The following is a 12584-nucleotide window of genomic DNA, read 5'->3' on the forward strand; positions in this document are numbered from 1 at the left end:
CCCCGCATGGATGTTCCATTGGAAATAGGCACATTTCCACGTCTTACTACTGGGCCTATAATGACAAATGATCAGCATGAACTTTTCAGTAAGTTCTTGAAATTGAAACCTCCAGTCTTCAAGGGTGCTGAATCGGAGGATGCTTACGATTTTCTGGTTGACTGTCATGAGCTACTACACAAGATGGGTATAGTGGAACGGTTTGGTGTTGAGTTCGTGAGTTATCAGTTTCAAGGGAACGCCAAAATGTGGTGGCGGTCACATGTTGAGTGTCCCAACAGAGGCACCACCTATGACTTGGGCTTCATTCTCTAGTTTGTTTATAGAGAAGTATATCCCCCGGACTTTGAGGGATAGGAAAAGGGATGAGTTCTGGAGCCTAGAGCAAGGTAGGATGTCGGTTAATGCATATGAGGCTAGGTTTCGCGCACTATCCAGGTATGCCACTCAACTTTGTTTCAGTCCACAAGAGCGGATTCGCCGGTTTGTGAAGGGGTTGAGGTCAGAGTTGCGGATTTCGGCATTACAGGTAGCGGCTACGGTAAAATCCTTCCAAGAAGTGGTAGACTTCGTGATAGAGGTGGAAGGAGTGAAGCCCGATGACTTCACCTCGACATCGACATCAAAAAGGTTTCGAAAGGGAGGTGAGTTTAATGGTTCTTACCCTAGAGGACAGGGTTCCGGAGGTTACTCAGTCCGACCGATTCAGTCTTCACTACAGACTGTAGTTGGGGGTCCACCTCAGACCGGTCAACACTTCCCTGAGAGACCTATGCATGAACCCAGAGAGTGCTATGGATGTGGGGAGATTGGACATATTAAGAGATATTGTCCAAAACAGAGTTACCGACCCCCAATAGCTAGAGGTAGAGGTGGTTATGGAAGAGGCCGTCATTCTGGAGGACGCGGTGGTCGAGGTAATGGTGGTCACCAAAACGGCCGGGGTGATGGTCAAACTGGAGCCACTACATCACAACATGGTAGGGGCAATGGACAGACAAGTAATGGGGCCCATTGCTACGCTTTTCCTGGGAGATCTGAAGCGGAGACATCAGATGCTGTCATCACAGGTAATCTTTTGATTTGTGATTGCATGGCTTCTGTATTGTTTGATCCTGGATCCACATTTTCTTATGTATCTTCCTCATTTGCTAATGGTCTAAATTTACGTTGTGAATTACTTGACATGCCTATTCGTGTTTCTACTCCGGTGGGTGAGTCTGTGGTAGTTGAAAAGGTATATAGGTCTTGTTTGGTGAACTTTGTGGGGAGCAACACTTATGTAGATTTGGTTATCTTAGAAATGGTTGATTTTGATGTAATTCTGGGTATGACTTGGCTTTCTCCGTAATTTGTGATCTTGGATTGTAATGCTAAAACGGTGACGTTAGCCAAGCCTGGGACAGATCCGTTAGTGTGGGAGGGTGACTACACTTCCAATCCGGTGCGCATCATCTCCTTTCTTCGTGCTAAGAAAATGGTTGGTAAAGGATGTTTAGCTTTCTTGGCACATCTCAAGGATGACACTACCCAAGTGCCTTCGATTGAGTCGGTTTCGGTGGTCCGTGAGTTTCTGGATGTGTTCCCTGCAGATCTTCCTGGTATGCCACCAGATAGGGATATTGACTTCTGTATTGATCTTGAACCGGGTACTCGCCCCATTTCTATACCCCCTTATAGAATGGCTCCCGCGGAGTTAAGAGAGTTAAAAGCCCAACTTCAAGAGTTGTTGAGCAAAGGCTTCATTAGACCAAGTGCATCTCCTTGGGGTGCTCCGGTTTTGTTTGTAAAGAAGAAGGATGGGAGTTTTCGGATGTGCATAGACTATCGGCAGTTGAACAAGGTAACCATAAAGAACAAGTATCCTCTTCCTCGCATTGATGATTTGTTCGATCAGTTACAAGGTGCTTGTGTCTTCTCTAAGATTGACTTGAGATCCGGTTATCATCAATTGAAAATACGGGCAACGGATGTGCCAAAGACTGCTTTTAGAACCAGGTATGGGCATTACGAATTTGTAGTGATGTCTTTTGGTCTTACGAATGCCCCTGCTGCGTTCATGAGTTTGATGAACGGAATTTTTAAGCCGTATTTGGATCTCTTTGTGATCGTATTTATTAATGATATACTGATATACTCTAAAAGTAAGGAGGAACATGAGGAGCATTTGAGAATGGTATTGGAAATGTTGAGGGAGAAAAAGCTTTATGCCAAGTTCTCTAAGTGTGAGTTTTGGCTAGATGCAGTGTCCTTCTTGGGGCACGTGGTTTCTAACGATGGAGTGATGGTGGATCCTTCTATGATTGAGACAGTGAAGAATTGGGTAAGACCTACTAATGTGTCAGAAATAAGGAGCTTTGTTGGGTTAGCTAGCTACTACCGCCAATTTGTCAAGGGATTCTCTTCTATTGCTTCCCAACTGACAAACTTGACTAAGCAAAATGTTCCATTTGTATGGTCAGACGAGTGTGAGGAAAGCTTTCTGAAGCTCAAGACTCTGTTGACTACTGCACCAATTCTCACCTTGCCAGTGGAAGGTAAGAATTTCATTGTCTATTGTGATGCATCCTATTCGGGTTTGGGTGCAGTGCTAATGCAAGAGAAGAATGTGATTGCTTATGCTTCAAGACAATTAAAAGTGCATGAACGTAACTATCCAACTCATGATTTGGAATTGGCCGCGGTAGTGTTTGCATTAAAGCAATGGAGACACTATCTATATGGGGTTAAGTGTGAGGTCTACACGGATCATCGTAGCCTTCAGTATGTCTTTACTCAGAAAGATTTGAACTTAAGACAGAGGAGATGGATGGAGTTACTAAAGGACTACGATATCACTATCTTGTATCATCCGGGAAAAGCGAATGTTGTGGCAGATGCTTTAAGTAGAAAAGCGGGAAGCATGGGAAGTCTAGCTCACTTGCAAGCTTCTAGACGCCCATTGGCTAGAGAAGTTCAGACTCTAACTAACGACTTGATGAGGTTAGAAGTAAATGAGAAGGGAGGATTGTTGGCCAGTGTGGAGGCGAGATCTTCTTTTCTTGACAAGATTAAGGGAAAACAGTTTAATGATGAAAAATTGATCTGGATCCGAGATAAAGTGTTGAAAGGAGAGGCTAAAGAAGCGACAATCGATGAGGAAGGTGTTATGAGAATCAAGGGAAGGGTATGTGTACCCCGAGTTGATGATTTGATCAACACTATTTTGACAGAGGCTCATAGTTCAAGGTATTCGATACATCCGGGTGCAACCAAGATGTATCGTGACCTAAAGCAGCACTTTTGGTGGAGTAGAATGAAACATGATATTGCTGAGTTTATTGCCAAATGTCCAAACTGTCAGCAAGTAAAGTATGAACACCAGAGGCCCGGAGGAACACTTCAGAGAATGCCCATTCCTGAATGGAAGTGGGAAAGGATTGCAATGGATTTCGTAGTTGGTCTTCCAAAGACATTGGGAAAGTTTGATTCTATTTGGGTAATTGTTGATAGGTTAACTAAGTCTGCTCACTTTATTCCGGTCAAGGTGACTTACAATGCAGAGAAGTTAGCAAAACTTTACATCTCGGAAGTGGTGCGATTGCATGGGGTTCCACTCTCCATTATATCAGATAGAGGTACGCAGTTTACTTCTAAATTTTGGAAAACATTGCATGCAGAATTGGGTACTAGGTTGGACCTTAGTACTGCGTTCCATCCTCAGACCGATGGTCAGTCTGAGCGAACAATTCAAGTGTTGGAGGATATGCTCCGTGCATGTGTGATGGAGTTTGGTGGCCATTGGGATAGCTTTTTGCCCTTAGCGGAGTTTTCATACAATAATAGCTATCACTCAAGTATTGATATGGCCCCATTTGAAGCATTGTATGGGAGGAGATGTAGGTCTCCCATTGGTTGGTTTGATGCATTCGAGGTTAGACCTTGGGGTACTGACCTTTTGAGGGATTCGATAGAGAAAGTGAAGTATATTCAAGAAAAGCTTCTAGCGGCGCAAAGTAGACAAAAGGAATATGCAGATCGAAAGGTTAGAGACTTAGAGTTCATGGAGGGTGAACAAGTCTTGTTGAAAGTTTCACCAATGAAAGGGGTGATGCGGTTTGGTAAAAGAGGTAAACTAAGCCCAAGGTATATTGGTCCCTTCGAAGTACTTAAGCGAGTAGGGGAGGTGGCTTATGAGTTAGCCTTGCCTCCAGGGCTGTCCGGAGTACATCCGGTATTCCATGTGTCTATGTTGAAAAGATACCATGGGGATGGAAACTACATTATCCGTTGGGATTCAGTTTTGCTTGATGAGAATTTGTCTTATGAGGAGGAACCGGTTGCCATTCAAGATAGGGAAATTCGCAAGTTGAGATCAAGGGAGATTGCATCCATCAAGGTGCAATGGAAGAATCGGCCGGTTGAAGAAGCAACTTGGGAGAAGGAGGTCGATATGCGAGAAAGATACCCACACCTGTTTACAGATTCAGGTACTCCGTTTCGCCCTTGTCTTCCTTCTTGTGATCATTCGGGGACGAACGATGGGTAAATTGGTATCTATTGTAACGACCTGTTTAGTCGTTTTGAGCAGCAGATTTTATTTCTGGAAAAATAGGCTGAAGCGACGGACCCCACGACGGACCGTCATGGGCACGACGGACCGTCGCAGGGTCTCGTTTCAAAACACTTAGAAAAATCTGAGATTAGGTACTGAAAATCGACTCTTTGAACTTCGTAACGGAATGGCAGGACGGACCGTCACAGGTGTGACGGACCGTCACAGACCCTTGGTGGAAAGTTGGGTCTCTGAACTATGCGACGGATAGCAGGACGGACCGTCGCAGGCGCGACGGCCCGTCACGGGCTACACAATCCCAGTTCGGGTCGGATTTCTTTATACGTTTTAAGGGACGTTTTTGACTATTCCTGCTTTAATTATAAAGTTAGTGGATTAATGTTAATAAGTCTAATTACTTGGGGGTTAAAAGAGGTAACCTTAAGTTAATTAGTGGGTTATTATTGCCATCTTTTATTCTTAATTATATACTAATTAGGGTAAAAGAAAGAGGGTTTGAATAAGAAAAATAAGAAAGAACAAAGAGAGACAGAAAAAGAAAGAGAACGAGTAGAGAGAGAGAAACGGAGAGGATAGCAAGGATTCTGAGAAGATAGCTTGTTGATCGCAATTCTTCGGTGGAGGTAGGTTATGGTTATTTTCATGTTATTCGTAGTGAACTCTTAATAGTGAATGATATGTGTTAGTAGTATTGTAAACCCTTCTATATGCTTAATTGTATGCTTGCATGAATGATGTGATTATGTAATTATGATATAATAAGCATGATGAAGCTATTGAATCCTGAATCTTGAAAAGAAACCCTAATCTACTTTGTTAATGATGATGCCTTGGTATAAAAGAAGGCTTGATGAACGAAAGTAGTGAGATTATGGGATCGGGTGCCACGTTCCGGTACCAGGATAGTATATGAGGATCGGAGTGTCACGTTCCGACACCAGGATAGTATATGGATCGGGTGCCACGTTCCGGTACCAGGATAGTATATGAGGATCGGAGTGTCACGTTCCGACACATGGATAGTATATGGATCGGGTGCCACGTTCCGGTACCAGGATAGTACATGAGGATCGGAGTGTCACGTTCCGACACCAGGATAGTATATGGATCGGGTGCCACGTTCCGGTACCAGGATAGTATATGAGGATCGGAGTGTCACGTTCCGACACCAGGATAGTATATGGATCGGGTGCCACGTTCCGGTACCAGGATAGAATATGGATCGGGTGTCACGTTCCGACACCAGGATAGAATGAGGATCGGAGTGTCACGTTCCGACACCAGGATAGTATATGAGGAGCGGAGTGTCACGTACCGACACGAGGGGAATAAAGATAATGAATCTTGAAAGATGATAATATATTCAAATCTAATGAACCTAATTCCCAAATGAGTATGATGAGGAGGCGTGAGTCCTCATTGATGTGCTTGGTGTTGTAACCAAGGGTTATGATAACTGTAAATGCTGCATGCTAAGGATATTAGTTGATTTTATGATATTGCTTAATATATACTGTTTTCTATTTTGAGTTGGCCGATGATATCTACTCAGTACCCGTGTTTTGTACTGACCCCTACTTTTATGTTTTCTTCTTGTTTATTTGTGGAGTGCAGCAAACGTACCGTCATCTTCAACTCAACCGCAATTCTAGCCAGTCTTCGTCACATCGGATCTTCAGGGTGAGCTAATGTTTCTAGCTTGGACTGGATCTTCTTCCTCATGTCTTGATGCCTTGAAGTTCCGGCATGGACTAGCTTTTACTTGTTTTAGCTTTTAGAATACTCTTAGTTTAGTCATTTGATTATAGATGTTCTTGTGGTGATGACTTCCAGATTTTGGGGAATAATAGTTATTGATTTGGTTTTTATTAATGAGTTAAGTCTTCCGCATTACTTTCTGTTGATATTATATTGAAATGTTAAGGCTTAGATTGGTTTGTTCGCTCACATAGGGGGGTAAATGTGGGTGCCAGTCGCGATCGGTTTTGGGTCGTGACAAACTTGGTATCAGAGCATTAGGTTCGTTGGTCTCATCACACAAGAATGAGTCTAGTAGAGTCTTAAGGAACGGTAGGGGGACGCCTTTACTTTTCTTTGAGAAGCTATAAGACTTTAGGAAAATTCCATTCTTTCATTCTTTCTTTCGTGCTATTACTTGGATCCAATTGGTATCTAGGTGATACAAATTGGTATCTGACCATCTTCACTCTATTTCGCAGATGGTTAGAACTAGAGTAACAACCGCGCCAGCACCAGCACCGGCGGGACAGGGGGGTAAATGTGGGTGCCAGTCGCGATCGGTTTTGGGTCGTGACATTACTTTTATTAAAAACCTTATTGACTAGATTTGACTAGTATTTAATAAGATTATTTTCTTACCTTACATATTAAAATATAAAATATTTTCATTAATAGTCTTAGCTTGAACGTAGATTTAAAAATGTCTAGGTTCATTCATTTAATTAGATTAAGAAAATCAGTAATTAGATTTATTTTTCTCTATATATATAGAGAACGAGCAATTGTATATATATGTATGTCTGAGCTTTTAAACATAGAGAAAATCACCATGAAAAATAACTCTGAGAAATCGATTGTGAATGCAGCTCAATACACTGGATACCCTACGTTGGAGATGTTCTGGAAATCCCAACAGAATCAAATGGAGAACATTAAAGATTTCAAGGACAGGTTGCTACTTCCACCAACTCGTATCAAGAAGATCGTGAAGAAGAACGAGGATGTTCGAATGGTCGCGGGTGAATCACCTGTTTTGCTGGCTAAGACATGTGAGTTGTTCATTCAAGACCGCACCCTTCGTTCCTCGCTTCACGCTCAAGAAAATCATCGACGTATTCTGAAGAAGGATGACCTTACTGATGTGATTGTGCAGACAGACTATTTTGATTTTCTTCTTGATGTTGTTCATAGGAATGGTGCAACCGACCCTTTCACACCAAATTCTGTTCCGTTATATGCTGCTGGAGGTAGCAAAGAAGAGGACGGAAATAATCTTGATCAATAAAGTAATTTTCTCATTCTCTTAATCCACATCTATAATGTTACAAAAAATGTTGACAAAATAATATTTGTTTATATTGTTTGATAACACAGGTTCTGATATTCAGAATCCAATTCGCGGTAATTAATGGTACCTCTGATCAGCAAGCAACAGTATTAATGAGTCCTCATTACTTCGAGGATAATCTTTATCTTTCTTTTTAGTTATTACGTTCATTTTCAGACAATTGAAAGTAGCAAGGATTTTTTCCTAGCAACTCCTACTAGTAGAGGCTTACTGACAACCAAATATAAATATCTTATGTTATTTTTTTCAAATATTAGTTTATCATGGCCTATATAGATGTTTTAGATTTATCTTTTGCGTTTATGTTTTAATTTTATATTGATTTATGTCATGAGTTTGATTAGCTAGGGGTCATGACTTATGGCTTAGTACCGCGTCTAGAGGTATTCTTGGACGGGAGACATAAGATCCTAAACTTACAAAAATATTCTTGGTTCATAAAAGTTCTAACTTCACCAATTATTCTATAAGTTTTATCTTGCCTTATCAAGGTATAGTTCATAGTCTATGATACACCAAATTCAACAGATTATACGCATACATGAAAACCCGTCAAAGTTTCTTCATATTTTTTGTTCATTTTGTTTAAATCGAAGCACATATATCGAATCCTTGGACACGGTATCCTATCAGATGGTCAAGTATACTATCATGAAAACCCGTCAAAGTTTCTTCATATTTTTTTTATTCATTTTGTTTAATTTATCAACTAAATTAATACACTTCTATCTGGGAGCAAGATTTGAAGGTGCAAAATTTCACATTCCACTGATTTTTCCCTTCATCTATCTCATTATCTAAATAGAATGAATTTTCTTTTTTCCGTAGCCACTTTTACATTTGGTTTTCCTATTTATCAAGACAATTATTTATTAGAACAAGCGATTTTTTTTGGCTTAAACGATCTTATTTACGAAGAAATTGTTCCAACACAACTGATATTCTGTACTATTATCAACCAGTTATCATAAAGGTTAATGTAAATGTAATCTAAGGACTTCATTCTTGAAAAATGAGGAATAAAGGTTAAACCTAGTATTTTGAGTTTTCTTCTTTGTAAAAATTTTTAAAAAAGAAAACAAAAAAAACCATTAATATTTTTTCCTTATTCACTTGTGCTCTTTTAGTAAGAAACTCAAAATTAATTAAATCAGAAATAAATTTAATGTTATGTTTGAATTTAATATGAACAAATTTCTATCTATACATGAAATTATAATTATAGATGAGATTCAAAACTTTTCTCAAGAAAAGATTTATTAGATCGAAGAAAACTTAGCAAGAAAAATCACAATTCATATAGATTTATTAGATCGAAGAAAACTTAGCAAGAAAAATCACAATTCATATAGCTAAATTCTCTCTTCAACAATAATAAAATATGTTTATGATCATATATCAATTATTAAAATATTACACCAATAACTTCAATGTCATTGTATTAGTTGAAAATTTTGGCAAGAAAAACTAAGAACTTAATTCTGGGGAAAAAAAAGAGGAGAAGTACGAAAAACCTCATAAAAATAGTCGATGCCTAAATAACAGTATTTTAAATTTGATATTTCAAAAAGGGAAAAGAAAGCTAGTTGATAATGATATGAATATTAATATTCACACTTAATTCACTCAAAAGTCAAGAATAAAAATCTTCAAGACTAAGAATTGGTGTGTGTGTATATATATATGTGTATATATATACTAGATATCAGGTGTCTGCGCTAGCGCAGACCCAACGTATCTTAGTTTTTTTTTTCAATTTATGTGACACAAATGAAATTTGAAAAAGTGAACTAAATTTTTTACATGTATTTTTTAAAAAAATATTTCAAATTATGAATTTATGTACTTTTTGTGTCATTTTCGAATGATAAATGTTACTATATCTGTTTTATTTTATGTGATACAAGTGGTATTAGAAAAGTCAATGAAATTTCTTATATGATTCTCACATATTTTTAGTTGTCATTTTACTGTGATTCATAGTACTTTATAGTTTTTACGTTATTTTCAAACAATATATGCAACTTTTTTTTAGACAAAAATAAGGGAGTCAATCAAATTTTATCATGTTTTTTTAACGATGTTTTTCTAAAAATATCTTAAATTGTTACATTTTATTTTTTTGGTTTTTTTTATGTGATTTCACATATGTAACAAATTAGTAGTTAAAATGAAGAAATTAAAGTTTTCAAATCATTATATTTCTATATTAAAATGTTCAAATCTTTAAAGCTCCACATATATGCACAAATTAAAAGAAAGAAGCCAGGCGATTTTCTTAAAAAGAAATATATGAAAGCTCATTCTAATAATAACACATATACATTTCATTTTTAATATATGAATCCCTCCTTTTCGATTTATATGAACTTATTGTTTTGTTTTATTTCAAAAAGAAAATTAACTTCTGAATTTTAATTTTTTTATATAGCATATTTAAAATCAGATAATTAAAAATATTTCAATACACAAAATTTAAATTTACATATAAATTCTAATTTTAATTTTAATTGATTCCACCTAATATTATACTTGATATATAATTATTAAGAGCTAAGCGTAATCATTATTTATTTACTTTCATATAATAAATATATATCACAATAACTCATAAAAAATGAAGAAAATACAAATGTGAGGTAATACTAACAATAATAACTAAATATGTTTCTAGAACTATTTAATTTTGTTGTTATCATTCGTGGTAGATTTTTACTTGCATGAAATTACATTTTTACCTTTGATTATCATTCACTTCATATATATAAATAAGTTTCTAGAACTATTTATTCTTGTTAGATTTTTGTTAGAATGAAATTATATTTTAGTCATCTTTAATACAAATATATCATCCTATTCATTTTTATTTGTAAAGTTACTTTTCAACATCTTTTTCTTTAATTTCAATCAAATATATATTATTAATTTGATCACACTTATTTATTTTCAAGTATATTATTAGAGCCAAAATAAAGATAAAAGTAATTAATTCATGATAAATTTTTATATAAAAAGTAAGTATTTTTAGAAGCATAATGAATAAAAAAATATAAAGAATTAAATTTAAGGAATAGTAAAATAGAGTAAAAATAAAATAGATATCATAATAACTCATAAAAGAAACAAAAGTGAAGTAATAACAAAATAAGTTAATGGTACTAACAATAACTTAAGACGTTTCTAAAATTATTTAATTTTTTTATCATCATTCTTGATAGATTTTTGGTAGTGTAAAATTATATTTTTGCTCTTGATCATTACTCACTTCATATATAGAAAGATATTTCTAGAATTATTAATTATCTTTCTTAATAGATTTTTGTTAGCGTGAAATTACACTTTTGCCCTTAATCGTTCTCTCACTTCACTCTTCTATATAGTTAAAAAAATAAATAAATAAATAAATATATATATATATATATATATATATATATATATATATATATATATATATATATATATTCATGTTTTATTGTGTTGAGTGCAAGATAAAAATTGTGATTATTTGTTTTCAAGTTACTTCTTCTCAAGACATGTCTAGTATTGACTGAAATTGACAAGGAATAAAGTTGATAAAAATTCAAACTTTGATGAAGAATTGATCAATAAAATATTTGAATAAAAATACTAATACTAATGTAGCATTATGAGAATCGTACGAAGAAATTTCTAATAATTATATTTTATTTTAGGGAGAGAATAATGAGTTTTCCATTAAAAGTGAAAAAGAGAGAGAAATCGGAAAATGTATTAACAGACAAGTGATTTTCCTTTAGAAAATTAAAACATGTGTTAACACAATATAATTAAAAATTAAAAATTTAACCCATAAATAATGTTCAAAATCTAAAAGAAAAAAAATCATTTTCTAATTTATTTCAATCTGCTATAGTTTATTATAAAATTATATTTGCTAAGATTTTAAAAGTATCTTAAGTTTTGTAATATTGTGTCTAATTTATCTATGGGGATGTGATTTTTCATATTTTATCTATGAAATTGTTCACTATTTTTAAGATTTTCGTTTAATTAAAATAAGAATGTGGACCACTTCTCTCATTTATTTCTTATTGATGAAATTGCATTCTACCTCAAGCATTATCAACACTTATATCTTCATTAGGTTTAGCAAATTTATAGTTAGATTTCTTTCTCCTCTGTATATATAAACACCAACATTTATCTTACTTTCAGTTCTCTGTGTTAATATTGAAAAAGTCGTCCCTTGTCCAAAATTTTCTGAAAAATAACTTTGAACAGTCGATTGCGAATGCAGTGGCAATAAATATAAAGAAGTTATGAGCGAATTTAATAATTACTTTGTTGTATTAGAAAAAAATATATATGTTACCATTTATCAACACCATAATAAAATTTCACAGAGGTGCACTATAGATCTATTCAAAGATAAAAAGCAACGTCGAGGAATGCGAGATTTTTATCAATTTGGAAATACTAACAATGATAGTACATAACCCAACTATGTGATTCAAGATCGTATTATTTGGGTTCATATTTGTAATAAAAATCATTATTTAATATGCATTATTAAACTATGTAACCCCTTCTCATAATGTCTGAATATAGTTTTACATTGCAAATTAGTGAAGCTAAGTTAAACGTTTAATCAAACTCATATCGTGTACACGTCATATATTGCTCCGCATAGTACATTTAATAATTGTACCGATAGATTTTAAAACACTCATGAATCTCAGGATACATGCATGACATGTTAGTACCAAATTCGTGATGACAATAATGATTTGTTAATATAATGATGTGATATATATAATATAATAAAACTCTGAGTTTATAAAAAAAATATTTGTACATAGAAACTCTAAACTTCATCTGTTTTTCTATAAAATTAATCTTATTTTATCAAAGTATTATTCACAGTCTAAAAATACATCAAATTTGATGCATTGTACGTATATC

This window comes from Solanum lycopersicum, chromosome 3 (assembly GCF_036512215.1).
Source record: "Solanum lycopersicum chromosome 3, SLM_r2.1".
NCBI lineage: Eukaryota > Viridiplantae > Streptophyta > Magnoliopsida > Solanales > Solanaceae > Solanum > Solanum lycopersicum.